This window comes from Aotus nancymaae, unplaced genomic scaffold (assembly GCF_030222135.1).
Source record: "Aotus nancymaae isolate 86718 unplaced genomic scaffold, 86718_ANA_hifiasm-v0.15.2.pri h1tg000059l, whole genome shotgun sequence".
Taxonomy (NCBI): domain Eukaryota; kingdom Metazoa; phylum Chordata; class Mammalia; order Primates; family Aotidae; genus Aotus; species Aotus nancymaae.
The window spans coordinates 2,572,138-2,599,119 of NW_026988473.1; the positions used below are offsets into that span (position 1 = coordinate 2,572,138).

Genomic DNA, 26,982 nt, shown 5'->3' on the forward strand with positions numbered 1-26,982 from the left:
CCTTAACCACTGAAGGGGTCATGCTTTCTCTCCCAAAGGAATGAATGAATCATTCAGGAGATATTTATGACGCCCCCACAGGGGCTGGGCACGGTGCCAGGTGTGGGCGATCTTCCATCTTCCGGGAACAGGGGACAGGTCCCTCCCTGCCCGCGCAGTCTGGCAGTGAGGCATGGCTTGCATTGGGAGGGGCTGGGTGCGGGGGAAGGTGCCACATGTTGTGGGCACACTAACCAGGGGAGCAGGCTGGGTGGACACCTGGGGAGACCTCTCCAATGATCTGGGGTGGAGTGAGGAAGAGGGGAGAGGGTCCCAGATGGGGAGCGAGTGTGCAAGGGTGGCAGTGCTTCCTGGCTCATCCACACCCTGGGCCTTTAGAGCCGAGGGCAGCGTGTGGGCACTGCCCTCTCAGTGAGGCTGGGTCTGTGCTGGCCTGGTGCAGAGCAGGCATCCTTGGACTAGAAGACAGGACACTGGGGAACCCTGGAAAGAGAGCTGCATCTTACCCTCACCCACAGGAGGCGCTTTTGCCTTCATCTCATTTCCTGGACCTGGAAGAGAACAAAGAGAAAGGGCATTACTAGGGGGCGGGCTGGGGGCAGGCTGGTTAACGGGCCCTGAGCTTTCACTGCCATTTCCCATGTAACTCAACATTCGCAGCCAGCGACAGCTTTGGTATGATTGAGTCCATTTTCTTCCCAGGACACCCAGGCCTGGGGAATGAATGGCAGAGTTTCTGGTTTGGAAGGGAGTTGGGAGTCAGACACACCATCGGGGCATAAAAGGGGCAGACTGTAATAGGGGATTCTACCGGAGCAACAAAAGACAGAGTTGAGGCCGGGCGCAGTGGTTAAAGCCTATAATCCCAGCACTTTGGGAGGCTGAGGCAGGTGGATCACTTGAGGCCAGGAGTTCGAGACCAGCCTGGCCAACATGGTGAAACCCTGTCTCTACTAAAAATACCTGTAGTCCCAACTATTCAGGAGGCTCAGGCAGGAGAATCGCTTGAACCTGGGAGGTGGAGGTTGCAGTGAGCCGTGATCGAGCCATTGCACTGCATCCTAGGTGATAGTGCGAGACTCCATTTTTTTAAAAAGGCACAGTTGAGGCTGGTCCAGTTCTGGTGTCACCCTGGGGAGCCGATGCAGGAGCGGGAGTGAGCTTGACATGAGATTTTGTCAATTTCATATTGAACACCCTTCAATGATCAGAAAATCGTTCACGGGTGCACCAAAAGACAGGACTACAGGACTAGAATGTGTACAGTAGCCCCAAACAGGAGACCACAAATGCCCATCATTAATCCAATGCATAGATGCGTTGTGGTGCAGCAACACAATGGAAGACTGTGCAACTAGGAAGAGAAGCAAAACCACAACCACTGATGAAAAGTGGGTGAATCAGCCAGGCACGGTGGCTCACGCCTGTAATCCTAGCACTTTGGGAGGCTGAGGCGGGTGGATTGCCTGAGCTCAGGAGTTCGAGACCAGCCTGGGCAACACGGTGAAACCCCGTCTCTACTAAAATATACAAAATTAGCCTGTATGGTAGCACGTGCCTATAATCCCAGCTACCGGGGAGGCTGAGGCAGAAGAATTGCTTGAACCCGGGAAGCAGAGGTTGCAGTGAGCCAAGATCACGCCGCTGCACTCCAGCCTGGGTGACAGAATGAGACTCCATCTCAAAAAAAAAAAAATGTGGGTGAATCTCACAAACGTACTGCTGAGCAAAAGAAGCCGGGAATAGAGAACACTGCTGAATGGTTCCATTTATAGGAGGTTCAAAGACAAGCAAAACTACTCCGTGCATGGGACTCTGCTCCCCATGGGGGTGGTGACTAGAGGGGCCTACGGGAGGATGCTGGGGTGCTGGCCACGTTCTGGTTTTCATCTCAGTGCCCATCTCCTGGGTGTGTTCACTTTGTGAAAACTCATGGCATTGTGCACTTGTGATGTGTACACTTGTGATTCGTACACTTTTCTGGATGCCTGATATGCTTCAGTACAATTTACAGAAACAAAAACATATCCTGTGGCTGCATGCTGCACTGGAAATGGAAGCCAAACTCCTTTCTGGGGCCCACAAGACCCTGCTGGCCTCTCTGAACTTTCATGCCACCATCCCTCTCACCTGCCGAGCTCCTGACTCCTGGGCCTTCTGGCCTTCCTGACGCCTGCCAAGCCATTTTCCGCCTCAGGGACTCTCCCTTGCTGGTCCCTCTGCCTGGGGTGTTTTCCCTGCTCTCACCATTTCCTTCCATTTTCTGTGCATCACACCTTACATAGGTCACCTCCTCTGAGATGCCCTCCTGACTTCCCTGCCTGGAGGAGCCCCTTCACCTCAACTCATGTCTCCCACACCACACTGTTTTCATTCAAAACACCAGGCAAAGCCCGGGCACAGTGGCTCACGCCTGTAATCCCGGCACTTTGGAAGGCCAAGACGGGCAGATCAGTAGGTCAGGAGTTCGAGACCAGCCTGTGAAACCCTGTCTCTACTAAAAATACAAAACATAGCCGGGCATGATGGCGCATGCCTGTAGTCCCAGCTACTCAGGAGGCTGAGGCAAAAGAATCACTTGAACCTGGGAGGTGGAGATTGTGGTGAGCCGAGATCACGCCACTGCACTCCAGCCTGGGCAACAGAGTGAGCCTCCATCTCAAAATAAATAAATAAATAAAAACAAAACACCAGCCAAAATCTGCAATGATTTTATCTATTTACAGTTCATTTTCTGCATTTCCCACTAAACAAATCACAAACACATTGGCACACTTACTATGGATCAACTGCTCTTCTGACACCATAGTAAGGTGCTGAATCCTCACCCCAAGCCCATAAGGAGGTGCTGTTCTGAGCCCCATTTTACAGTTGAGGTTGTTGGGGCTCAGAGATATTATGTCATTTCCTCATGGTCACAGAAAGCAGTGGAGCTAGAATTTGAACCTAGGCAGCCTGGCTCCTGAGTCCCTGCTCTAAACCCTACACTTTGACAGACTTTGTCTCTCTTCTTACTTGTAGTATATCTGGGATGGTCCCTGGCACACAGTACGTACTCAATAAATGTTTGTTGGGTGAATGAATAAATGAATGAATGAACGGCTACAGGATGGGAGTGGAGGGGCTCGGGGGAGCTTGGACCTCAGTGTGGGTGATAAGGAGAAGGGGTGTGCTGTGGTATCTGGAGTCTGACTAGCAAGGTCATCAGGGAGCTGATAGCATTGGAAGCTCTGAAGCAGCTGGAAAGAACTGCAAGCTGTGGTCAGGGCCAAGGCTTCTGCGTGAGTCCGTCCACCTCCAGCCTCCCTTAAGGACCCTGCAAGGCACAGAGGCTGTTCCCTGAGGGGCCTCTACCTTGAGGATCCACATCTTGCCTGGGGTCCCTACCAGCATGCCAGCCGCCTGGCAGGTGATGCTGCTTAACAGGTGCCCAGGTTGAAGTGGCTCCCTAGAAGTGACATGAATCATCTGCCTCTGGCCAGAGACTCCCTGGACCTTTGGAATTTCCCTAGGACTAGGAAGCTTCCAGGTGACTTTGAGTCTAGGTTGTAACTGGGAGACCCATCAGTAAAGGCCACAGCCCTGTGTCACCATCCCCTTTGAGACTGCCTTTTAGTTCCCACGCTCCAGTCACTGGAGCCAGAGAAATCACTGCTTCTTGGTCATCTTCTTCACCAGCCTGTCCTGGTGGGATGGCCACAGCTGCATCCGTCTACCTGAAGTAGGCCTGCTTGCACCATCTCCCAGCGGAGCCCCTACTCATCCTTCCTTGGCCTCTGGGACAGACACTTGGGACCAGCTCCTAAAGAGCAGGGCACCTCAGGGGAGGCCTCACCCTGAGGTCTGGCCTGAAACACGCTCTGTCTCAGCCCCACAGGGATGTTGTGCATGGAGTCAGCGACACTTACGGGTGGGTGAAGAGATTAGAAAGGAAAGGCCCCCAAGGTCACACAGCTGGGCCCTAAGACCAGTGCTCCAGCAAGTGGCTTGTCACTTTTTTCTTTTTTTAAGACAGGATCTCCCTCTGTTGCCCAGGCTGAAGTACAGTGGCACAAAGACAGCTCACCGCAGCCTTTACCACCCAGGCTCAGGTGATCCTCTCACCTCTGCCTCCTGAGTACAGGAGGGATTACAGGCTCTTGCCACCACACATGGTTAATTTTTTGTATTTTTGTAGAGACGGGTTTTGCAACGTGGACCAGGCTGGTCATGAACTCCTGGGCTCGTGATCCTCCCTCCTTGGCCTCCCAAAGTGGTGGTGATATGGTTTGGCTGTGTCCGCACCCACATCTCATCTTGAATTGTAGCTCCCATAATTCCCACGTGCTGTGGGAGGGACCCAGTGGGAGTAATTGAACCATGGGGGTGGTTCCTCCATACTGTTCTCGTGGTAGTGAGTAAGTCTCACGAGATCTGATGGTTTTATAAGGGGCAACCCCTCTCCACTTGGCTCTCGTTTTCTCGCTTGTCTGCCACCGTGTGGGATGTGCTTCTCCCCTTCCGCCATGATTGTGAGACCTCCCCAGCCATGTGGAACTGTGAGTCCTTTAAACCTCTCTTTCTTTATAAACGACCCAGTGTTGGGTGTTTCTTTATTAGCAGCGTGAGAATGGATGAATACAGTGGGGGTTATAGGCGTTGAGCCACTGCACCTGGCCTCAGTGCTCCACTTTCCAGGCCCCGGCTCAGCTCCTCAGCCACTTGTCTGCCCTGTGCTTCCCACAGGCTCAACTCTTTCACTTTTGCTTTTCTTTTTCGAGAGACAGTCTTGCTCTATCACTCAGGCTCGAGTGCGGTGGCAAGATCATGGCTCACTGCAGCCTCGAATTACAGGGCTCAAGCCCTCCTTCCACCTCAGCCTCCTAAATAGCTGGGACTACAGGCACGTGTCACTATGCTCACCTATTTTTTTTTTTTTTTTTTTGTCTTTTTGGTACTGCTCCTTGTGGAGCAGGGCTACCCCATAGGCAGTGTACCACTATTTAAATAGCCAGCCCAGCTATTTAAAAAAAAAAATTTTTTTTTTTGAGATAGAGTTTTGTTTTCTTCCCCAGGCCGGAGTGCAATGGTGCAATCTCAGCTCACTGCAACCTCTGCCTCCCAGGTTCAAGTGATTCTCCTGCCTCAGTCTCCTGTGTAGCTGGGATTATAGTCATGCACCACCACGCCTGGCTAATTTTTTGTATTTTTAGTAGAGACGGGGTTTCACCATGTTGGTCAGGCTGGTCTCGAACTCCTGACTTTAAGTGATCCACCCGCTTCAGCCTCCCAAAACGCTTAGATTACAGCTGTGAGCCACCCTACCTGGCCTTTCAAAATTTTTTTTGTCATGGCCGGGAGCGGTGGCTCACAGCTATAATCCCAGGGCTTTGGGAGGCCGAGATGGGCAGATCACGATGTCAGGAGTTTGAGACCAGCCTGGCCAACATGGTGAAACCCCGTCTCTACTAAAAATACAAAAAATTAGCCGGGCATGGTGGCAGGCACCTATAATCCCAGCTACTTGGGAGGCTGAGGCAGGAGAATTGCTTGAACCTGGGAGACAGAGGTTCAATGAGCCGAGACTGTGCCTCTGCATTCCAGCCTGGGCAACAGAGTGAGAATCTTTCTTAAAAAAAAATTGTGTGTGTGCTAACATTGCTGGTAGAAATTTAAAAAAAAAGAAAAAAATTTTTTTTTGATACAGATGGGGGTGGGGGAGGGATCTCCTTATGTTACCCAGGCTGGTCTTGAACTCGTGGGCTCAAATGATCTTTCTGCCTCTGCCTCCCAAAGTATATGGATTATAGGTGTGAGCCACCACACCTGGCCTTAACTCTTTCACTTTTGGAGATGCTCAGAGTAATGCTCTGGAGTCAGGATTACCCCTGGCTAATTTTTGTATTTTTAGTAAAGATGGGATTTCTCCATCTTGGCCAGACTGGTCTCGAACTCCTGACCTCAAGTGATCTGCCCGCCTTGGCCTCCTAAAGTGCTGGGATTACAGGTGTGAGCCACCACACCTGGCCCTCCCATCATCTTTTCGTGTATGATATTTTTCTCTAGCATGAGCCCACTGGCCTTCCCAGTGTGAATGGGGAAGCCAGTGGCTTCTCCAACCCCCTTCCTCCCGCTCCCAGCCTCCTGAGATCCAGAGTCCTCCTTTCCAGCAAGGGAGGAGGGAGAGGCTGTGGACCCTCTTGCACTCACATCAGTTCTGGCCACATACATGGAAGAGGTTTACAAAGATCCAGCGTTTATCATATGAAGGGATTTTAGCACTGAAAGCCACAACAGCTGAGAACTGTCAGGCGTGTCCCAAAGCCTCTCATTATTCATTATCTCCTTGACACCCATCTGTGAAGGTGATGCTGTTTCTGTTTTTGCTAAGAAGGAACCCAAGTCCAGGACAGCAAAAACCCCTGGGCCTGGCCATGTGCAGTCCACCAGTCCTAGCTCCAAGTCCTGAGCTCTTTCTCTCCCGAGGAGCCCTTTCCCTTCCCTTTGTTCCCAGCTGGGACTCCCATCATGCCACAACCTGCCTGATGGCCCCCTGCCTCCATGCCAGGGTAAGGATGTAGGCCCTGGAAGCAGCTGTCCATAGCACAGCTCCTCGGAGAGCTCCCCATGGGGTGCAGAGTGATGCTGAGGAGCTGGGCCTGTGGGGAGGGAGGCAGCACTCATGGGGCCAGGCTGAGCCCAGCAGGGGTGGCAGGGACTTGCTCTCCCAGTGCTGACCTTAGCTGCCCTTCTCTCTTGTTGCGACCCCCTCCGCAGGGACTACTGATCTCTACTTCCACAAAACACCTGAGCTGCCCCTCCACCTGTCACCAGGATCCCCTTGGTTGGGGAAAGCTCAGAAAGGAGACACAGCTCTGGATGCAAGGCAGGGATCTCCCATTCCAGCCACCCTGCACACACCCAGGGCAGCCTGGCTGCCACCCGCCTCCAGGGAGCGTCAAGAGTGGGGGTGAGGAGGCCACGAGGGTCTCCACTGCCCTGGAGGGCAGGACAGGGAGCCTGGCCAGGTTTGTGGGCCACAGCCAGCCAGCCAGGCACCTAGGCTCCTCTGGGTTCTCAGACACCCAAACCACGCCTCCCCGCTGCCTCTATTTGAGTCAAAACAGCCTTGGTGCCCGCCTGCTACCCCTACCCGCCGCCCTGCTATGACTCCTCAGTCCCTTATTGTCCAGTCTGGGTCTCACCGACAAGGCCCCAAGCTCCCACCGGCTACCAGTTGCTGGGTCCCCTGCCTGGCTCATAGGCAGGCCTCAGTGCCTGGCAGAGGGCAGCCTGGCAGGAGCAGCTTCTACAACCCTCTCCAGAGAAGCTGGTGCTGGGAGCGTCAGCGAAGCCAGCCCATAGATCTGTGGCCCCTCACCTTGCCCCGCCCCCATAGCGCCCCCAGGCATCTGCTCTGGGTGCACTGCTTGGATTCCAGTCATCAAATCCATGAACAAGATCTTCACTCCTCCCAGTGAGCATTTTCCACGGGGATGTGGAGGTGAAGGGGACACCCTCCCTGACCATGGACACATCTACACACATCTAGGCTGATGGGATGGTTGTAGCAGGTTGACTTGTGACCCCCAAAAAGATGCACCTGAGTCCTAACCCCTAGCACTTGCGAATGTGATCTTTTTTGGAAATAAGGTCTTTGCAGACGTAATTAAGTGAAGGATCAAGATGTAATCACTCTAGATTTAGGGTGGATCCTGCATGCAATGGCTAGTGTCCTTATAAGAAAGAAAACAGGGACATCACAGTCACGAAGGCACAGAGAAGAAGGCCACGTGGAGACGTAGGCAAGGACTGGAGTTATGAAACCCTCGGCCGGGAAACAACAAGGGTTGCTGGCAGCCCCTGGAAGCTGGGAGGGAGGCCTGGGACAGATTCTCCCCGAGAACCTCTGGAGGGAACCAGCCTGCCAACACCTTGATTCTGGGCTCTGGCCTCCAGAACTGTGCGAATTAATTTCTGGTTTTGTAAGCTGCCAAGTTTGCAGGAATTTGTCATGGCAGCCCCAGGAAAGGAATGCAGACGGCATTAGCCCCAGCCTGTGCTAAGGGCGGTGAGCAGACTGCAGCAGAGTGGAGGGCAGGGAGGCCCTGCCCTGGGGGCCACACTTGACAGGGGCCTGCAACCTCATGGGAAGACACACAGACTCGAGGATCCATTCAGTAATGAGGTAACTGGCTAGTGGGGCCCCGGGCCAGGGAGGGGGCTTGTGGGCCAGGAGCCTAGAAGAATGAACGGGATGGGCTCAAGGACTAAAGGCCTTGACTGTCAGGATTGGGGGTTGGGACAAACAGGAGAGAGGCGGGAGCCCTGGCTGAAGACCAGGAAAGCCCAGAGCCCACTCAGCTCCTGGAAAAGCTGCAGGGAGAAAGGAGAGAAGGTGCAACCCTGCGGGGCCCAGAGCACCGTGCCCTGAGGAAGCTGCAGGGAGGCAGGTATCAGCTCAACAGACACAAGAACTTGGCAGGGTCAGAGCCCCCACGGTGAAAATGACCGTGAGATGGGGCAAGCTCCCCATCAAGGGAGATTTGTAAATAAGATGCCTGGTAGGGACCCTAGCCCCAACTAAGTTTCATTATGGGTGGTCCCTAAAGACCCCTTTGCAACCTGAGACCCTACATGCTGCCTGGCTGGGTTGCTTCTCTCCACTCCTAGTGTCAATTACACTGAATTGATCCGCCTCAAGCCACATCCAGCCACTTTCCTTCTGGACTCTGGGGCCTGCACCTGTGAAGACATGGACTCACACCTGGATACCAGAACTCAGGAATAACAGGCAGATTCCCAACCCCCTCCCAAAGGAAAGGATGACCCCCAGGTCTCAAAAGCCTCATCTCTTCATAGTCCCCTCCCTTTGAAGAAACAAACACAACAGCCCCCTTTCGGTGTGTGCTTGCTTCATGCTAAATCTGACACAGCACGCATGGTTAAGAACACTGAAGTACTGTGTGACCTTGGATTACTTTCTTACCTTCTCTGTTCTGCCTCAGTTTCCTCAACTGCAAAACGTAGTTAATAACGGTACCAACCTTCTAGATGAGTGAAACCCTGAAATGATACCTGAAAAGTGATAGCTCTTAGCATTTTAAGGTTGCTAGAGAACCAGCCCCAGTGCTGACTTCAAGGTCCTTTTGCCCCATTTCCCTGCTGACATTTATAAGCACTTTACGAGGCTTTTTTTTTTTTAAATAGGCATGGTGGCTCATGCCTGTAATCCCAGCACTTTGGGAGGCTGAGGTGGGTGGATCATGAGGTCAGGAGTTCAAGACAAGCCTGGCCAAGATGGTGAAACCCCATCTCCACTAAAAATACAAAAATTAGCCGGGCGTGGTGTTGGGCGCCTGTAATCCCAGGTATTCATGAGGCTGAGGCAGAGAATTGCTTGAACCCGAAAGGTGGAGGTTGCAGTGAGCCAAGATCATGCCACTGCACTCCAGCCTAGGTGGCAAAGCAAGACTCTGTCTCAAAAAAATTAAAAAAATATATATGCGTATATACACATATATATAGGCACTTTACATTTTCAGAAGGATACTGGTCTGAGGGCCAATGAATGAGACAGACCCTACCCTCTTAGACTCATAATCTGATGGAAGAGCCCAACTCGTAGCCAAGGAGTTACAAGGCAGTGTGATGTGGCAGCACAAAGTTTGGGTAGCTCACTCAGTCTGAGGGGTGAGGGCTTCAGAGAGGGCTTCTTGGAGGAGGTGACTCGTATTTATTAATTTTTTTAAAAAAGTTTATTTGTTGAGATGGAGTCTCACTCCGTTGCCCAGTATGGAGTGCAGTGATACAATCTCGGCTCACTGCAACCTCCACTTCCCGGGTTCAGGCAATTCTCCTGCCTCAGCCTCCTGAGTAGCTGGGATTATAGGCACGCACCACCATGCCTGGCTAATTTTTGTATTTTTAGTAGAGACAGGGTTTTGCCATGTTGGGCAGGCTGGTCTCGAACTCCTGACCTCAGTTGATCCACCCACCTCGGCCTCCCAAAGTGCTGGGATTACAGGTGAGTGTCACCATGCCTGGCCGGAGGCGACTTTTAAACCAAGACCTGAAAGATGATCAGGCACCAGCCAAGCGAGGCAGGTAGGAAAAGGCAGTCCAAGCAGAGGAAACTGGGCAGACCCCAGGAGCCGCTGTGGAAGGGTTTTCATAGCCTACTGCTTCAGACCCAGTGTGGAAAGAGCCTACAATGCCTGACACCTGGGGAAAATTGTCGGCTTCCAAATAAGAAAATCGAAAGAAAAGAAAATCAGGGAGGCTGAGGTGGGCAGATCACGAGGTCAGGATTTCGAGACCAGCCTGGCTAATATAGTGAAACCCCATCTCTACTAAAATTACAAAAATTAGCCAGGCATGGTGGCATGCGCCTGTAGTCCAAGCTGCTCAGGAGGCTGAGGTAGGAGAACTGCTTGAACCCGGAAGGTGGAGGTTATAGTGAGCTGAGATCACACCACTGCATACCAGCCTGGGCAACAGAGTGAGACTCTGTCTCAAAAAAAAAAAAACAAAAAAAAAATCAGGCTGGCGCCGTGGCTCACACCTGTAATCCCAGCACTTTGGGAGGGTGAGGCAGGCAGATCACCTGAGGTCAGGAGTTCGAGATTAGCCCGGCCAACATGACAAGACCTCGTCTCTACTAAAAATACAAAAATTAGCTGGGAATGGTGGCACTTGCCTGTAATCCCAGCTGCTCGGGAGGCTGAGGCAGGAGAATCACTTGAACCCCAGAGGCGGAGGTTGCAGTGAGCTGAGATTGTGCCATTGCATTCCAGCCTTGGTGACAAGAGCAAAACTCTGTCTCAAACAAAAAAAAAGGAAAATCAAAGTTAATATATGTATACTTTATTATTTCATTTCATTTTGTTAGAGATGGGGTCTCATTATGTTGCCCAGGCTGGATTCAAACTCTTGGGCTCAAGAGATCCTTCCCCCTCAGCCTCCCAAGTAGCTGGGGCTACAAGTAGCTTCCACTGCACCTAGCTAAAGTTGATATCTGATTGTTGGAAATAGATGCTCGGTCCACAAGGAAAAATTAGCAGTGAGACAAAGGATCTTTCAGCAATGCAATTTTTACTTCCTGGACTGCAGGAAGGGAACTCTTACTAGCCATTTTGCCACGAGACTACAATGAACAAAGGGAAACACAAATTTCTTTCTTTCACATTTGGGGTCATCCTTACTGCTGTGTCTGATCTCTGTTGGCTGAAGCGAGAGCTCACAATCTAAACTAAAACCTGATTGGCTAATAACTTAAAACTTTTCTAAACAGATGAGAGCAGTGGAGAGCTGGGACATGCCTGTGAGCACACCCAGCACAGATACCTTGGTTGAAGTACAAGGACATAGAGTGTACTAAGTGCCTGTAAACATGGCATGTCTAACAGCTGCATAGTTAACAAAGTTATTAGCACACTTCAACGAGAAAGGAATTTTTCGACTTCCCACATTGATAATGCACAAATACGTCATCAACTAGTATACCGTACCTGAACATAGTGTGATAAAGAATTCTACTTACTACGACATGCAACGTGTGTTTGTGTACTATGTGACATATTTGTGTGGCGTGCTGTGGGATGAGGCCTTTAGGAGAAAGAAGACCCAGGCCCTAGGAAAAGTCTTAAATGGCTCTGACCCTAAAATTCTTTCTCCACTTTCACAGGCCTGGAATTCCTTTGGTTCAATTTGTTTTAGGAGTCGAGACAAGAACTGGTGTGGGCACCATCCCCCAAAAAAACCCGTGTAAACACAGGGCAACCAGAATAACCACAGGAACGAACACATCCGCTGACCCAACCCCTCCCCAGGCTCTGAGCCACAGCTGGAAGCTGCCCTTTCCCAGGTTGCCCAGGGACAGGTCCCAGGGCCTCACTGGCATAAGCAGGATGTAGGGCAGCCACAGAAGGCATTTGGAGGTGGTGACAGGTGTCACCAGCAGGGTCCTGGGCAGCCAGTTAACACGAAGCCGGAATAGGCCTGGCAAGATGAAGGGGCATGAGCTCAGGGTTGGGCACAGAGCCCAGGGACGACGCGGGGGACCCGAAGGTTACTGGGGCTTGGCTGCATCATGCTTTCCACTGTCTGGACACTACCCCCGTCTTGGCTGTAGTCTCTCCTGCCCGGCCCTTGGGGCCCAGCACGTGAGAGCTGGAGGCTGGACTTGGGCAAGGTGGCTAGCTCCAGAAGTCATACTGTCACCACCTGCCTCACCACGAGGGAGTCTGGGAGAGAAATGGCACAGACGTTGCTGTGGGGCAGAGTGGATGGGTGGAGATGCTGCTTCAGGGTAATTCCTAGGACTCAGTTCTGTCTTTCTAGCCTGGGAGAGACAAAACATTTTCTCTACATGTCTCCATAAGCCAGAAATCGAAGATCAGATGGGTTCAGAGTTTTCTCACCTGTCACTTCAGCCTCTTGTCTGGCTATCACTGTCCTTGGGCCATAGACTTTAACCTTCTGCCACCACCATGCCCTACTCACTGTTTCTCAAACACACCTTTATTTATTTATTTAAATTTTCTTTTTTTTTGCATTTTAGGTTTTGGGGTATATGTGAAGGACATGCAAGATTGTTGCATAGGTACACACATGGCAGTGTGGTTTGCTGCCTTCCTCCCCATCACCTATATCTGGCATTTCTCCCCATGGTATCTCTCCCCAACTCCCCACCCCCCTCTGTCTCTCCCCTGTTTCCCCCCCGACAGACTCTAGTGTGTGATGCTCCCCTCCCTGTGTCCACGTGTTCTCATTGTTCAACACCCACCTGTGAGTGAGAACGTGCGGTGTTTGATTTTCTGTTCTTGTGTCAGTTTGCTGAGAATGATGGTTTCCAGGTTCATCCAAGTCCCTACAAAGGACAAGAACTCATAGTTTTTTATGGCTGCATAGTATTCCATGGTGTATATGTGCCACATTTTCCCCGTCCAGTCTATCATTGACGGGCATTTGGGTTGGTTCCAGGTCTTTGCTATTGTAAACTGTGCTGCAATGAACATTCGTGTGCATGTGTCCTTATAGTAGAATGATTTATAATCCTTTGGATATATACCCAGTAATGAGATTGCTGGATCAAATGGAATTTCTATTTCTAGGTCCTTGAGGAATCGCCACGCTGTCTTCCACAATGGTTGAACTAATTTACATTCCCACCAACAGTGTAAAAGTGTTCCTATTTCTCTACATCCTCTCCAGCATCTGTTGTCTCCAGATTTTTTAATGATCGCCATTCTAACTGGCGCGAGATGGTGTCTCAATGTAGTTTTGATTTGTATTTCTCTAATGACCAGTGATGATGAGCATTTTTTCGTATGTTTGTTGGCCTCATGTATGTCTTCTTTTGTAAAGTGTCTGTTCATATCCTTTGCCCACTTTTGAATGGGCTTGTTTTTTTCTTGTAAATCTGTTTTAGTTCTTTGTAGATTCTGGATATTAGCCCTTTGTCAGATGGGTAGATTGCAAAAATTTTTTCCCATTCTGTTGGTTGCTGATTCATTCTAGTGACTGTTTCTTTTGCTGTGCAGAAGCTGTGGAGTTTGATTAGGTCCCATTTGTCGATTTTGGCTTTTGTTGCCAATGCTTTTGGTGTTTCGGTCATGAAGTCCTTGCCTATGCCTATGTCCTGAATGGTTTTGCCGAGATTTTCTTCTAGGGTTTTTATGGTGTTAGGTCTTATGTTTAAGTCTTTAATCCATCTGGAGTTAATTTTAGTGTAAGGTGTAAGGAAGGGGTCCAGTGTCTGCTTTCTGCACGTGGCTAGCCAGTTATCCCAACACCATTTATTAAACAGGGAATCCTTTCCCCATTGCTTGTTTCGAACACACTTTTCATGTGTGTTCAAGTAAAAGCATGGAAAGCCTCCATGCTTTTACTCAATGCAGTTCCTTTTGCCCGGAACACCTTCTATCTGCTTCTTTCCAGAGGATGTAAACTCTTCATCCTTTAAATCACTCTCCCATGAAGACTTCCATAAATGCTCCAGCAAGTCACTCACTCCACTTTCCCACAATAGCTGGACTCTCCCTCTAACACATTTACAGTGTCTACCCTGGAATTATTCCTGTGCCTGTTCCTACTGGATGCTGGGAACCTGAAGCACAGATGAAGTGCCTTGTACATCTCTCTAGCCTTCAGGCCCAGCATATAGCAGGTGTTTCATCGGTATTTAAAAATCAAGGGCTGGGCTCGGTGGTTCACACGTGTAATCCCAGCATTTTGGGAGGCCAAGGTGGGTGGATCACCTGAGGTCAGGAGTTCAAGACCAGCCTGACCAACATGGTAAAACCCCGCCTCTACAAAAATATAAAAATTAGCCTGGCATGATGGCGTGTGCCTATAATCCCAGCTACTCAGGAGGCTGAGGTGGGAAAATCACTTGAATCTAGGAGGCAGAAGTTGCAGTGAGCTGAGATCATGCCATTGCACTCTACACTACTCCATCTCAAAAAAAAAAAAAAGAAGATGTAGCCATCTCACACTGTAGTCCTAGCTACTCTGGAGGCCAAGGTGGAAGACTCACTTGAGCACAGAAGGTTGAGGCTGCAATGAGCTATGATCTCAACACTGCACTCCAGCCTGGGCAACAGAGCAAGAACTTGCCTCTAAGAAAAGAAGAAAAGTAGCCAAGAATAAACACTAGCAGGTGGTAAAGATGGGATTCAAACCAATAGTAACAAGTAATAGTAATGAGTTGATGAACAACAGTGAACAAAAGAACTAAAAGGGAGAAAAACTCAGATTAAGAAGGGCTTCCTCAGGATCAGGAAGGACGTTCTCCTCATCAAAAATGAAAAGAAAAAACGCTCAATCCAAATCCAGTATTTTAATAAAGAAATATATTATTCCTCTTCCCACCCACCCCCTTTTATTGCCTCCCACTCAAGAACTGAGAACTCTGCAGGTAAAAATAGCAAACCTGAAGGAGTTTGAAGGAAGCACTCAGTGGAGCAGCCCCACACAGCTGTGACCCCTGAGGGTGGTGGCTGTTGGGTCACAGCTGCCCCCTAAGGGCAGAACCTGAGAGGGAGGCCCCTGGGTAAGGCTGGGGACAGGCCACGGTGCAGTTCTGGGAAGGTCCTTTGCCCCTGGTCCCAACACAGGGCATGAGATTTCCTGTCTCAGGCTTCCCTTAGGGATGAGTTGCAGTGGCTTCTGGGCCTCCTATGCCAGCCCCTCTGGGCCAGGAGATCTGGAGCCCTGCTGTGGTCCCTTCAGCCCCTACTCACTGGGCCTACCCTGCCTCTCTATCACCCCAGGTCTTGACCTCAACCCCACCAGGAAGTCCACTCCCACACCATGTGGTCCACTCCCATATCTTGCTCATCTGACTCATTTTCCCTTCTCCGGTGAAGCCTTCTCAACCCCTAACAAGTAACAGAAACCAACTTAAGCTGGCTGAAGCAACAGAGGGGGCTTTAACAAAAAGATCCAGCATTGCAAGGCACCTCAAATGTCCATAAAGGACAGGATCAGGGTTGGAGAGACCATTATGAGCCCAAGTGCCATTCAGCTTCCTTTTTCCTTCTCTGCCAGCCACAGCTCCTCCAATTAACATTTTCTAGAACTTCCACCTGAGCCAGTGTCAGGAGAGAGCTCTGATTGGCTGGCTTGGGTCAGGTGGTCAACCCTCCTCCAACCAACAATGGCCAGGAGAGTGGGGTCACGTGACACATACAAACATGGCTGCCAAAGCCTGCCCTTGACAAGGGGAAGAGTGAGGGATATTGACAATTAAGAATGTATCGCTGATGCCTGCTCATTCTTCACCTCACCCTTCCTGTGGAGCTAATCTCTCTGCCTTTGCAAGTCAATTTCCTCTCTGCTTGTGTTTTGCTTGCTGTTTGAACTGGCTGTATGCGTGTCTACCTCTGTGTATGAGCACACATCAGGACTCCAGCCTGCTGTACACATGAACCCTTGACCTCTGTATCTAGTTCAAGGCCATCCTGAACCTGTCTTCAGGGCTGACTTCACAGGCGTAAAACCTGAGCTTGCACACAGGGCCTAGTACATGGTTAATGCTCTGCTGTTGCTGTCTTAAAACTTTTTTTTTTTTTTTTTGATACAGAGTCTAGCTCTGCTGCCCAGGCTAGAGTTGAGTGGCGAAATCACTGCCCATTGTGTTACCGGAAATGGGTTCCAATCCAGACCCCAAGAGAGGGTTCTTGGATCTTGCGCAAGAAAGAATTTGGGACAAGTCTATAAAGTGAAACCAAGTTTATTAAGGAAGTAAAGAAACAAAAGAATGGCGACTTCATATGCAGAGTAGCCCAAGGGCTGCTGGTTCCCCATTTTTATGGTTCCTTTTTTTAAGACAGAGTCTCACTGTGTTGCCCAGGCTGGAGTGCAGTGGCACAATCTCAGTTCACTGCTACCTCTACCTTCTGGGTTCAAGCAATTCTCCTGCCTCAGCCTCCCGAGTAGCTGGGATTACAAGCATGCGCCACCATGCCTGGCTAATTTTGTATTTTCAGTAAAGACAGGGTTTCTCCATGTTGGTCAGTATGGTGTCGAACTCCTGACCTTGGGTGATCTGCCCGCCTCAGCCTCCCAAAGTGCTGGGATTTTTCTGTCAATCTAAAACTACTCCAAATTAAATAATATAATAAAACAGACAACAGACAAGAGACAGCCTGGGAGAAAATACTTGCCATATACAAAACAAGGACACTTCATCTGTACAAAAAAATAAACAAAATTAGCCAGTCGGGGTGATGGTACGTGCCTAGAGTTCCAGCTACTCAGGAGGCTGAGGTGGGAGGATCCCTTGAGTTTGGGAGGTTGAGGCTGCAATGAGGAAAACTTTTGTAGGCAGAAAACATAAGAATGCCTACAATTTTTTTTTAACCTTGTAAAAAACAGGCCGGAAAATGGGCAAAGGAAGGAAATAGCAAATTCACAGAGGAGGGGACAAACAGGTGAATACACACAAGAACAGATACCTGCCAGACTACCCTGTCATCAAAGAAATGCAAATGAAAACAACATGAACCATCATTTTCTCCCAGTGAGACTGGTAAGAATTAGAGCAAACTGATGATGTCCAGTGTTGAAGAGGGCATAGGGAAATGAGTGGTGTAGGCAGGTAAAATGGTACCACCTTTGGAGGGGGCAGGGAGGCAATTTGGCTATAAATTTTCTATTTTATTTATTTATTTATTTATTTTAATTTTGAGACAGAGTCTCTCTCTGTCACCCAAGCTGGAGTGCAGTGGCTCGATCTCGGCTCACTGCAACCTCTGCCTCCCTGGTTCAAGCAATTCTCTTGCTTCAGCCTCCTGAGTAGCTGGGACTACAGGAATGTGCCACCAACACATTCGCGCCTGTAATCCCGAGTAGCTGGAATTACAGGCACGCACCACCACTTCTGGCTAATTTTTGTATTTTTAGTAGAGACAGGGTTTCACCATGTTGACCAGGCTGGTCTCAAACTCCTCACCTCAGGTGATCTGCCCGCCTCAGCCACCCAAAGTGCTAGGATTACAGGTATGAGCCACGACACCCAGCTTTGGGGTTTTTTGTTTTTGTTTTGTTTTGTTTTGTTTTTTTGAGATGGAGTCTTGCTCTGTCACCCAGGCTGGAGTCCAGTGGCGCGATCTCAGCTCACTGCAACTTCTGCCTCCTGGGTGGGTTCCAGCGATTCTCCTGTCTCAGCCTCCTGAATAGCTGGGATTACAGGCGCCTGCTACCACACCCGGCTAATTTCTGTTTTAGTAGAAAGGGAGTTTTATCATGTTGGCCAGTTTGGTCTCGAGCTCCTGGCCTCAAGTGATCCATCTGCTTCAGCTTCCCAAAGTGCTGGGATTACAGGCCCGTGCCCGGCCAGTAACTTTTTATTTATTTATTTATTTATTTTGAGACAGAGTCTCACCCTGTCGCCCAGGCTGGAGTGCACTGGCATGATCTCAGCTCACTGCAACCTCCACCTCCCCAGTTCAAGTGATTGTCCTGCCTCAGCCTCCTAGCTGGGATTACAGGTGCGTGCCACCACACCCTGCTAATTTTTTATATTTTTAGTACAGATGGGGTTTCACCATGTTGGCCAGGCTGGTCTTGAACTCCTGACCTTGTGATCCACCCACTTTAGCCTCTCAAAGTACTGGGATTACTGGCATGAGCCACCGCACCCGGCCTGAAAGTGCCACTTTCATCTTAATTCTCATGCTGCTGGTATCAGTGTTGGTCACCTGGCGGAGCTAGTATTTGTCAGGCTTCTCCACTGTATTTTTCTTTTTTGAGCCGGAGTCTTGCCTTGTCACCCAGTCTGGAGTGCAGTGGCGTGATCTCCGCTGACTGCAGCCTCCGCCTCCTGAGTTAAAGCGATTCTCCTGTCTCATCCTCCCTTGTAGCTGGGATTACAAGCGTGTGCCACCATGCTTGGCTAATTTTTGTATTTTTGATAGAGACCCAATTCACCATGTTGGCCAGGCTGGTCTTGAACTCCTGACCTCAAGTGATCCACCTGCCTCAGCCTCCCAAAATGCTGGGATTACAGGCGTGAGCCACCACGCCGGCCTTCTCTACTGTAAGTTACTCTTTTCTTCCCTTGTCTCTTGTCTTTTGCTGTGTTTATAGTGACTTTCAAATAGAAATTTGACATATTCAGTCTCGTTAGAGCTGGACCTCTGGCATCTAAAGGAGAGCAGCCATGGCAGTGGCAGCTCCTAGGTTTCAAGTGCTCCTGGCACACCTAGCCCTGTGCTAAGAGCTTCCGAACATCACCTCACTGGCCCCTCAGCACAACCCATAAACTTGGTCCCGACGTTGTCTACATTTCTTAGATGAGAACACCGGAGCTTCCAGCCATGAGCCACACTGGAGCTAGCCAGTGGCAAACTCAAGATTCATACCCTGGCCTGTGTGACCCTGCATGTAACTGCTTAAATGTAGAATCCAGGCCAAGAGATGCTTGTCCAAGTCTATCCAGCAAGTCAGCGGCTCTGCCCAGGACCCTCCCTATGGCCAGGCCACCTCTGACACCACTGAGTCTGCAGTTATTTCTTACCCACCACGCCCGGCTCTGACCTCAGTCCCCGCTTCAGGCTGCCCATTCCTGACCCTCCTCCAGCTTGTGTCCTTTGGCTGCTGTGGCTTCTAGCAGCCCCAGGGGAAGAAACCCAGACTTCCCAGCAAATAAACACCGCCCACAGATTTCCAAATATACAGAGATAAGTGCTCCCTCTCGCCACAGCTGAGACTGGCTGGAATTCCAGACGTCCCATGTAGCTTCTGCTTCTCCTGGTGATGGGCTCTGGGTCCTGAGTTCTCACTGGAACAGCACGTGGCCTCCTCTGTGTAGTGGAGATGATACCGGCACCGTGGGACGTAGTCATCAACAACGGCAGTAGTAGGAACGAACAGCCACATCCTGGTTTGGATGCATTTTATGTTTATTTATTTTTAAGGACAGGGTCTTGCTCTGTCACCCAGCCTGGAGTGCAGTGGTGCGATCTCAGCTCTCTGCAGCCTTGACCTCACAGGCTCAAGTGATCCTCCTGCCTTAGCCTCCCAAGTAGCTGGGACTACAGGCATGTGCCACAACAGTGGGCCACTTTTTTTGTATTTTTTGATGGGATTTCACCATATTGCCCATGTTGGGAGTGGCACCTTCTTAGCTCACTGCGGCTTTGAACTCCTGGGCTCAAGCAATGCTCCAGCCGCAGCCCCCACCCATGAGTAGATAGGCCTTGAGTACATTTTATAAAACAATTGTGAGCAAAGTCTTCACAGACATCTTGGAAGCATCTTCATTGTCAGGCGGAGCTCCTCTGTGAGTTGTCCAACAAGGTTGTGCGCCTGTAATCCCAGCTACTTGGGACGCTGAGGCAGGAGAATTGCTGGAACCCAGAAAGCAGAGGTAGCAGTGAGCAGAGATCACACCACTGCACTCCAGCCTGGGCGACAGAGTGAGACTCTGTCTCAAAAACACACAAACAAAACAAAGTGCTGTCTATTTGAACATATACAAAATTAGAAACTCCCAGCTCTACCCAGTAACCAAGCTGATCTTGCTTCACGTATATTCTCGTCCATTTCCCTCACCTTTGAAGCAAATCCAAGACATTGGATTATTTCATTCATCACGATGAAAATAATCTAAAAGATGAGGAGTCTTTTATCAGCATATTATTATTATTCTTTGAGACAGAGTCTCCCTCTGTCACCCGGGCTGGAGTGCAGTGGCACAATCTCTGCTCACTGCAACCTCTGCTTCCTGGGTTCAAGCAATTCTCCTGCCTCAACCTCCTGAGTAGCTGGGACTACAGGCACATGCCGCCAAGCCCAGCTAATTTTTGTATTTTTAATAGAGATGGGGTTTTATCCTATTGACCAGGCTGGTCTCGAACTTTTGACCTCATGATCTGCCCACCTCAGCCTCCCAAAGTGCTAGGATTACAGGCATGAGCCACAATGCCTGACCTCAGCATAACTATTATATCAAGCAAAAAAAAATTTTTTTTAGAATAAATAAATAAATAAGGACTGTACTTTCAAGGATCATTTCTATAGTTTGTTACTAAATAAGTTTCTCTAAACATTAAAGCAAAAATTTTTTTAAGAAGAAAAAATAGGCCAGGTGAAGTGGCTCACACCTGTAATCCCAGTACTTTGGGAGGCCGAGGTAGGTGGATCACTTGAGGTCAGGAGTTTGAGACCAGCCTGGCCAACATGGTGAACCCTGTCACTACTAAAAATACAAAAACTAGCCGGGCATGGTGATGCATGCCTATAATCCCAGCTACTTGGGAGGCTGAGGCACGAGAGTCACTTGAACCTAACAGATGCAGGTTGCAGTGAGCCAAGATCGTGCCACTGCATTCCAGCCTGGACGATAGCGTTAGTGAGACTCTGTCTCAAAAGAAAAAATAAATTATTACATCATTTTTGTTCCTAAAAAAAGGAATAGTAAGATCAAATATCTGCTCAATTTCTAGTCAGTGTTCAAAGTTCCAAATGTCTCCTAATTTTTTTTTTTTTTTTTTTAGAGAGACAGGGTTTCACTGTGTTGGCCAGGATGGTCTCAATCTCTTGACCTCATGATCCGCCCACCTCAGCCTCCTAAAGTGCTGGAATTACAGGCGTGAGCCACCACGCCCAGCCAATATTTTCTTCTTTTCTTTTTGCAGTTTGTTTGAATTAATATCCAAATAAAAATAATGCAATTGGTTAATATGTCACCTTTCTTTTAATCTAGAGCTTTCTCATCTCTCTTTTTCTCTTCATAATTTATTTATTGAAAAGAAGTGGCCAGGAGTGGTGGCTCATGCCTGTAATCCCAGCACTTTGGGAAGCTGAGACAGGTGGATCACTTGAAGTCAGGAGTTTGAGACCAGCCTGGTCAACATGGCGAAACCCTGTCTCTACTAAAAATACAAAAATTGGCCGGGTGCGGTGACTCACATTTGTAATCCCAGCACTTTGGGAAACTGAAGCAGGTGGATCACAAGGTCAGAAGTTTGAGACCAGCCTGGCCAGCATGGTGAAACCCCATCTCTACTAAAAATGCAAAAAGTTAGCCAGGCATGGTGGCATACGTCTGTAATCCCAGCTACTTGGGAGGCTGAGGAAGGAGGATTGCTTGAACCCAGTAGGTGGAGGTTGTAGTGAGCCAAGATCGTGCATTGCACTCCAGCCTGGGTGACAGAGTAAGACTCCACCTCAAAAAAAAAAAAAGAAATCACCTGAGCATGGTGTCAGGTGCCTGTAGTTCTAGCTACTTGGGAGGCTGAGGCAGGAGAATTGCTTGAACCTGGGAGGCAGAGGTTGCAGTGAGCTGAGGTTGCGCCACTGCACTGCAGCCTGGGTGACGGAGCAGGTCTCCTTCTCAAAAAAAAAAAAAAAAAAAAAGCCGGGCTGTTTGTCCCGTAGGGATCCCCACCCTGCATTTTGCTGGTTGTAGCCCCACGGTGTGTTTTAATATGTTTATCGACAGGGGTTCTTGTAAATTGGGGGTTGGATCTAGAAGCTTTATAAACTGCAGCCTTGACTTATTTGGGCAAGAATGTTTTATAGATAGTACTGTTTCTACCACGAGGAGGTACATACTGTTTGGCTACCTCTCTTTCTGTGGTGTTATCTTATTACTTTATTTTCTTAATTTCTTATTTTGTTTTGTTTTGTTTGTTTTTATGAAACAGGGTATTCCTCTGTGGCCCAGGCTGGAGTGCAGTGGCGTGATCTTGGCTCCCGGCTCACTGCAATCTCTGCCTTCTGGGTTCAAACAATTCTCCTGCCTCAGCCTCTTGAGTAGCTGGGACTACAGGTGCACGCCACCATGCCCAGCTAATTTTTTTGTATTTTTAGTAGAGACGGGGTTTCACCATGTTGGCCAGGATGGTCTCGATCTCCTGACCTCGTGATCTGCCCCCCTCGGCCTCCCAAAGTGCTGGGATTACAGGCATAAGCCACCACACCTGGCCCCTGATTTTAATTTTTATCAGAGCAGCCTATTTGCTTAGTTTACAAAATCAAATGGTTGATTCAACCTGGGAAAGCTGATTTCAAAAAAAAAAAAAAAAAAATCAAATAGTTGAAGACGTAAAACAATCAGCACTTTGCACTATTCCATGCCAGCCCCAGGGCACTCTGGGAGGTGTTTCTTCTGAGATTTACCTCTGTATTTCTAGATAATATGCTTGCATTGCAATTTCTTGGTTTTTCAAATTTGGACACAGTCTATTGACTTTCTACTATGGAACATAAGTACTTAACTCTTCTGTCTCCTTCCCACCCCCGACGTATATCCTTTCTTCAGGTCCTCCAAACAGTTATGTCGTGATTTTGGTTAAAAAACATTTGTTGATTACATTCTTTTTATTATGTAAATATTATTTACAGCTGAGTCGCTTAGTGTTCTAAGTGTTCATTTCCATTCTTGAACTTGTTTTGATTTCATAACTACGAGGCTGGGGCTTGATTGTTCAGGGTTTCCAGAGTCCTGCCCAGAGCAGAAGTGGGTACATGTTTGCTAAATGAACGAATGATGCTTGAGAGCTAAGCATGGAGGCTCATGCCTGTAATCCCAGCATTCTGGGAGGCAGAGGCAGAAGGATCACTTGAGCCCAGGAGTTCGAGACCAGCCTGGGCTGTATAGCAAGATCTCATCTCTACTTTTTACTTAAGAAAATTTTGAGGGACTGGGTGCAGTGGCTCACGCCTGTAATCCCAGCGCTTTGGGAGACCAAGGCGGATGGATTACCTGAGGTCAGGAGTTCGAGACCAGCCTGGCCAACATGGTGAAACCCCATCTCTACTAAAAATACAAAACTTATCTGGGCATTATGCCACACGCCTGAAATCCCAGCTACTTGGGAGGCTGAAGTGGCTCGATTGAACCTGGGAGGTGGAGATTGCAGTGAGCTGAGATCACACCACTGCTCTCCAGCCTGGGCTACAGAGCAAGACTCTATCTAAAATCTAAAATAAAAATAAAAATAATTTTTTTAAAAGAGGGTCAGGGCAGACATGTGCCAGTAAATTCAAAAGATTAGAGAGGGAACCCCAAATTTGCAAATTCCCCACCTGACCCAAGTTTTCTAAACTCTTTTGGATGCTGAAGCCTCATTCAACAAGTCATTCATTCACTCAATTCAGTTAACGACTATTAAATGAGCACCTATTAAGTGTCAGGTATTGGGAATACAGCAGGACACAAAACATCAAATTCCTGCCTCATGGAGCCGACATTCTGGTGGGGGAGACAATAAGTAAATGTCAGGCAGAATAAATAGGGTAAGGAGCAGAGAGGAAGGATGGGCTGGGGAGAGCTATTTTGTTTTGTTTGAGACACAGTCACGCTCTGTGGCCTAGGCTGGAGTGCAGTGATGCAATCTTGGCTGATGGCAGCCTCCACCTCCCGGGTTCGAGCAGTTCTCCACCTCAACCTCCCGAGTAACTAGGATTACAGGAGTATGCCACCATGCCGGGCTAATTTTTTTTTTTTTTTTTTTTTTTTTTGAGACAGAATCTCACTCTGTAGCCCAGGTTGGAATGCGGTGGTGTGATCTTGGCTCACTGCAACATCAGCCTCCTGGGTCCCGGTTCAAGCAATTCTCCAGCCTCAGCCTCCCAAGTAGCTGGGATTATAGGCATGTACCACCATGCCCAGCTAAGTTTTTAGTAGAGACAGGGTTTCACCAGATTGGCCAGGCTGGTCTCAAACTCCTGACCGCAGGTGATCTGCCTGCCTCAGCATCCCAAAGTGCTAGGATTACAGGCATGAGCCACCACGCCTGGCTATTTTTGTATTTCTAGTAGAGACGGGGTTTTGCTATGTTGGCCATGGCTGGCCCCGAACTCCTGGCCTCAAGTGATCTGTCCACCTCAGACTCTGAGAGTGCTGAGATTACAGGGATGAGCCACCTCGCCCAGCCAAGACCTGTTTTTGATAGAGGTCAAGGAAGGCCGCTGTGATGAGGCAATTAATGAGCAGAGATGGTGAGGAAGTGAGGCGGGCATTTCAGGGAAAGTACTTCAGGTAGATGGATGGGCAAGTGCAAAGGCCCTGAGGTGGGATGTGTGTTGATGGATTCCAGGAACCACAAGGAGCCAGAGTGAGCAAAGCCCAGGGAGAGGCCTCCCGATGAGGTTGGAGGCCCCTGGAGGGTGGGGCGGCGGCCTGGGCCATGGAGTTTACTCTGCACGAACAGGGAAGCCATTTCTGAGTTTTGATCAGAGAAGTGCCTGGACCTGGCTTTCGTTTTAGAGGAGTATCCCTGGACCTGGTGTGGAAAGTAAATGGCAGAGGGCGAAGTGGAACGTGGCCACCAGCCGGGAGGCTGCAGAAATGATCCCGGTGAGAGATGACGGTAGCTTAGCCAGGGCTGTGGTGCTGAGGGTGAGGGGAGGAGCGCGGAGTCTGGATGTATTTTATTTTGCAGATGGGGCTGACAAGGCCAGCTGGTGGGTGCGGACGTGGAGTGACAGTAAAAGCGTTACCTTCTTGCTTCGCTGCTTCCTCCATTAGTGCAACCGAGCGGCCGCATTTCCCTGCGAGATGTTTATTTCCGTCTCTCACGCGCTGTCCTGGCGGGAAGCTGGGGAAGACGTCTGGTCAGGCCCAGCGTCACACTGGTTTAGGAATTGGTGTCTCCATTTAATGTCCCTCATCTCACTGCCCCACTTAGCGCTTAACTCCGTTCTGCTTCGTAGCAGAGCAACCCGTCAGAAGAGTCACCGACCATGGAGGTTTCCATCCTTCCAGCTGTCTCTGATCTGCGGACACTCAACGTCATCACACTAACTAGACATTGTCTGGTGTCTGTGTTCAGGCGGTGACAATCATGAGAATGAGGGTGGAGAGGTGGGACCCATGGCTCCAGGTTGGGAGTGGGGACAGAGCAAGGGAAGGCCCAGGAGGCGTCCCACACAGGCGCAGGCTGGAGCAGGGACCCAGGCGTGCCACCAGCCATCACTCACACATCCGCCTCCTGCTGTCAGGTCTGATGCCTTCGTGGGGAGGGGGAGGCCCAAGTGCCCCTGGCCTCTGGGAGCAGCTACTGGGGGAGGTGGAACTGGGCAGGGGGAACAGACAGAGGGTAAAGCTACGCCACGTAGGCCGGGTGGGGTGTGGCCCAGTGAAGCCTGTCCCTCCCTCTGAGCTTCTGTTTGCACTCCTCCCAGTGGGCCCCGCTCGTCCTCCATGCTCACGTGACCACAAGGACTCTTTCTAAGCTGCTGCTCTCCCTCCTTTACTGAACGCTGTGCAGTGGCTCCATCGTGCTCTTCACGGGCAGTTCAAACTTTGTTCTTGCCTTCCCGGTCCTTATTTTTTTTTCCTTTTTTGAGACAGGGTCTGGCTCTGTCACTCAGGCTGGTGTGCAGTGGCACAATGTCGGCTCGCTGCAACCTCCGCCTCCTTGGCTCAAGCGATCCTCCCACCTCAGCCTCTCAATCAGCTGGGACCACGTGTACATGACCATGCCCAGCTAATTTTTTTTTTTTTTTGAGAGGGAGTCTCGCTCTGTCCCCCGGGTTGTAGTGTAGTGGCATGATCTCAGCTCATTGCAACCTCTGCCTCCTGGGTTCAAGCAGTTCTCCTTCCTCAGCCTCCCAAGTAGCTGGGATTACAGGCGTGTGCCACCACCACCCAGCTGATTTTTGTATTTTTAGTAGACACGGGGGTTTCTCCATGTTGGCCAGGCTGCTCTTGAATTCCTGACCTCAGCCTCCCAAAGTGCTGGGATTACAGGCGTGAGCCACCACACCCAGCCCTTCCTGGTCCTTTGAGCTCTGTCCGTTGCCACCCTCTCAGCCCTAACATCCTCCAGATCCGCCTTGCCTCCGGGAAGCTGTTTGCCTTGTTCTCCCAGTACGCCAGCTGTTCCCCATCCCCGTGCCTGTGCACCTGCTGTCCACTCTGCCTGGGGTGCCCTCCCAGCTCTTCCACTGGGGTCGCCCACACTCAGCTCTGCTGGCCCCTCCTCAGGCGGCTGCCTCTGGTGCCCACCATCCAAGAGCCAACCTTGCCTTTCTCGGGGCACCTTTGCTCCTGGGGTGTGGTTCTTCTACCACGCTGGACTTCAGTGAGCAAGTGCCCCTCATCCTCGCTGAAGTCCTCGCCCTAGCAGGGCTCTAGTGAGCCTTGCCAAGTGTTGGTTGAGTGACTGCTTGTACCCGAAGCTCAGAGAAGGGAGACCTGGCCTGGCTGGGGTGGGGCAGGGAGGGTTCTTTGGCAGCCACAGTGGGAGTGGGTGGTGGGGAGAGAGTTTCTTCCTCCCAAACCGTTGACCATGCAGGTCACTAAAGGAGAACCCACCTCCTGTGAGGCCCCAGGACGGCCATCTGGTCTGGGGCTGGACCCACTTTCCCAGATCCTGACGGCCCTTCCCTGGCGCCCATGGCCCTGCCAAGGCCAAGCCCAGCCAAGGTGAGCTGAGGACATGCGGGCTCCAAATGCTAGGCTTCCGAGGCACTCGCTGAGCCGGCGCTTCTGTGGGCTGGCCCTGGGCTCAGCACAGTGTGTGCCCTGGCCCTGCTCATCCT

The 26,982-nt window shown here is 50.1% G+C and overlaps 1 pseudogene; it reads left to right on the forward strand.

Annotated features, from left to right (window-relative positions):
* Nucleotides 1-20,477: 20,477 nt before the first annotated feature.
* LOC135270363 (small nucleolar RNA U3) lies at nt 20,478-20,550 on the forward strand (annotated as a pseudogene).
* Nucleotides 20,551-26,982: the final 6,432 nt, after the last annotated feature.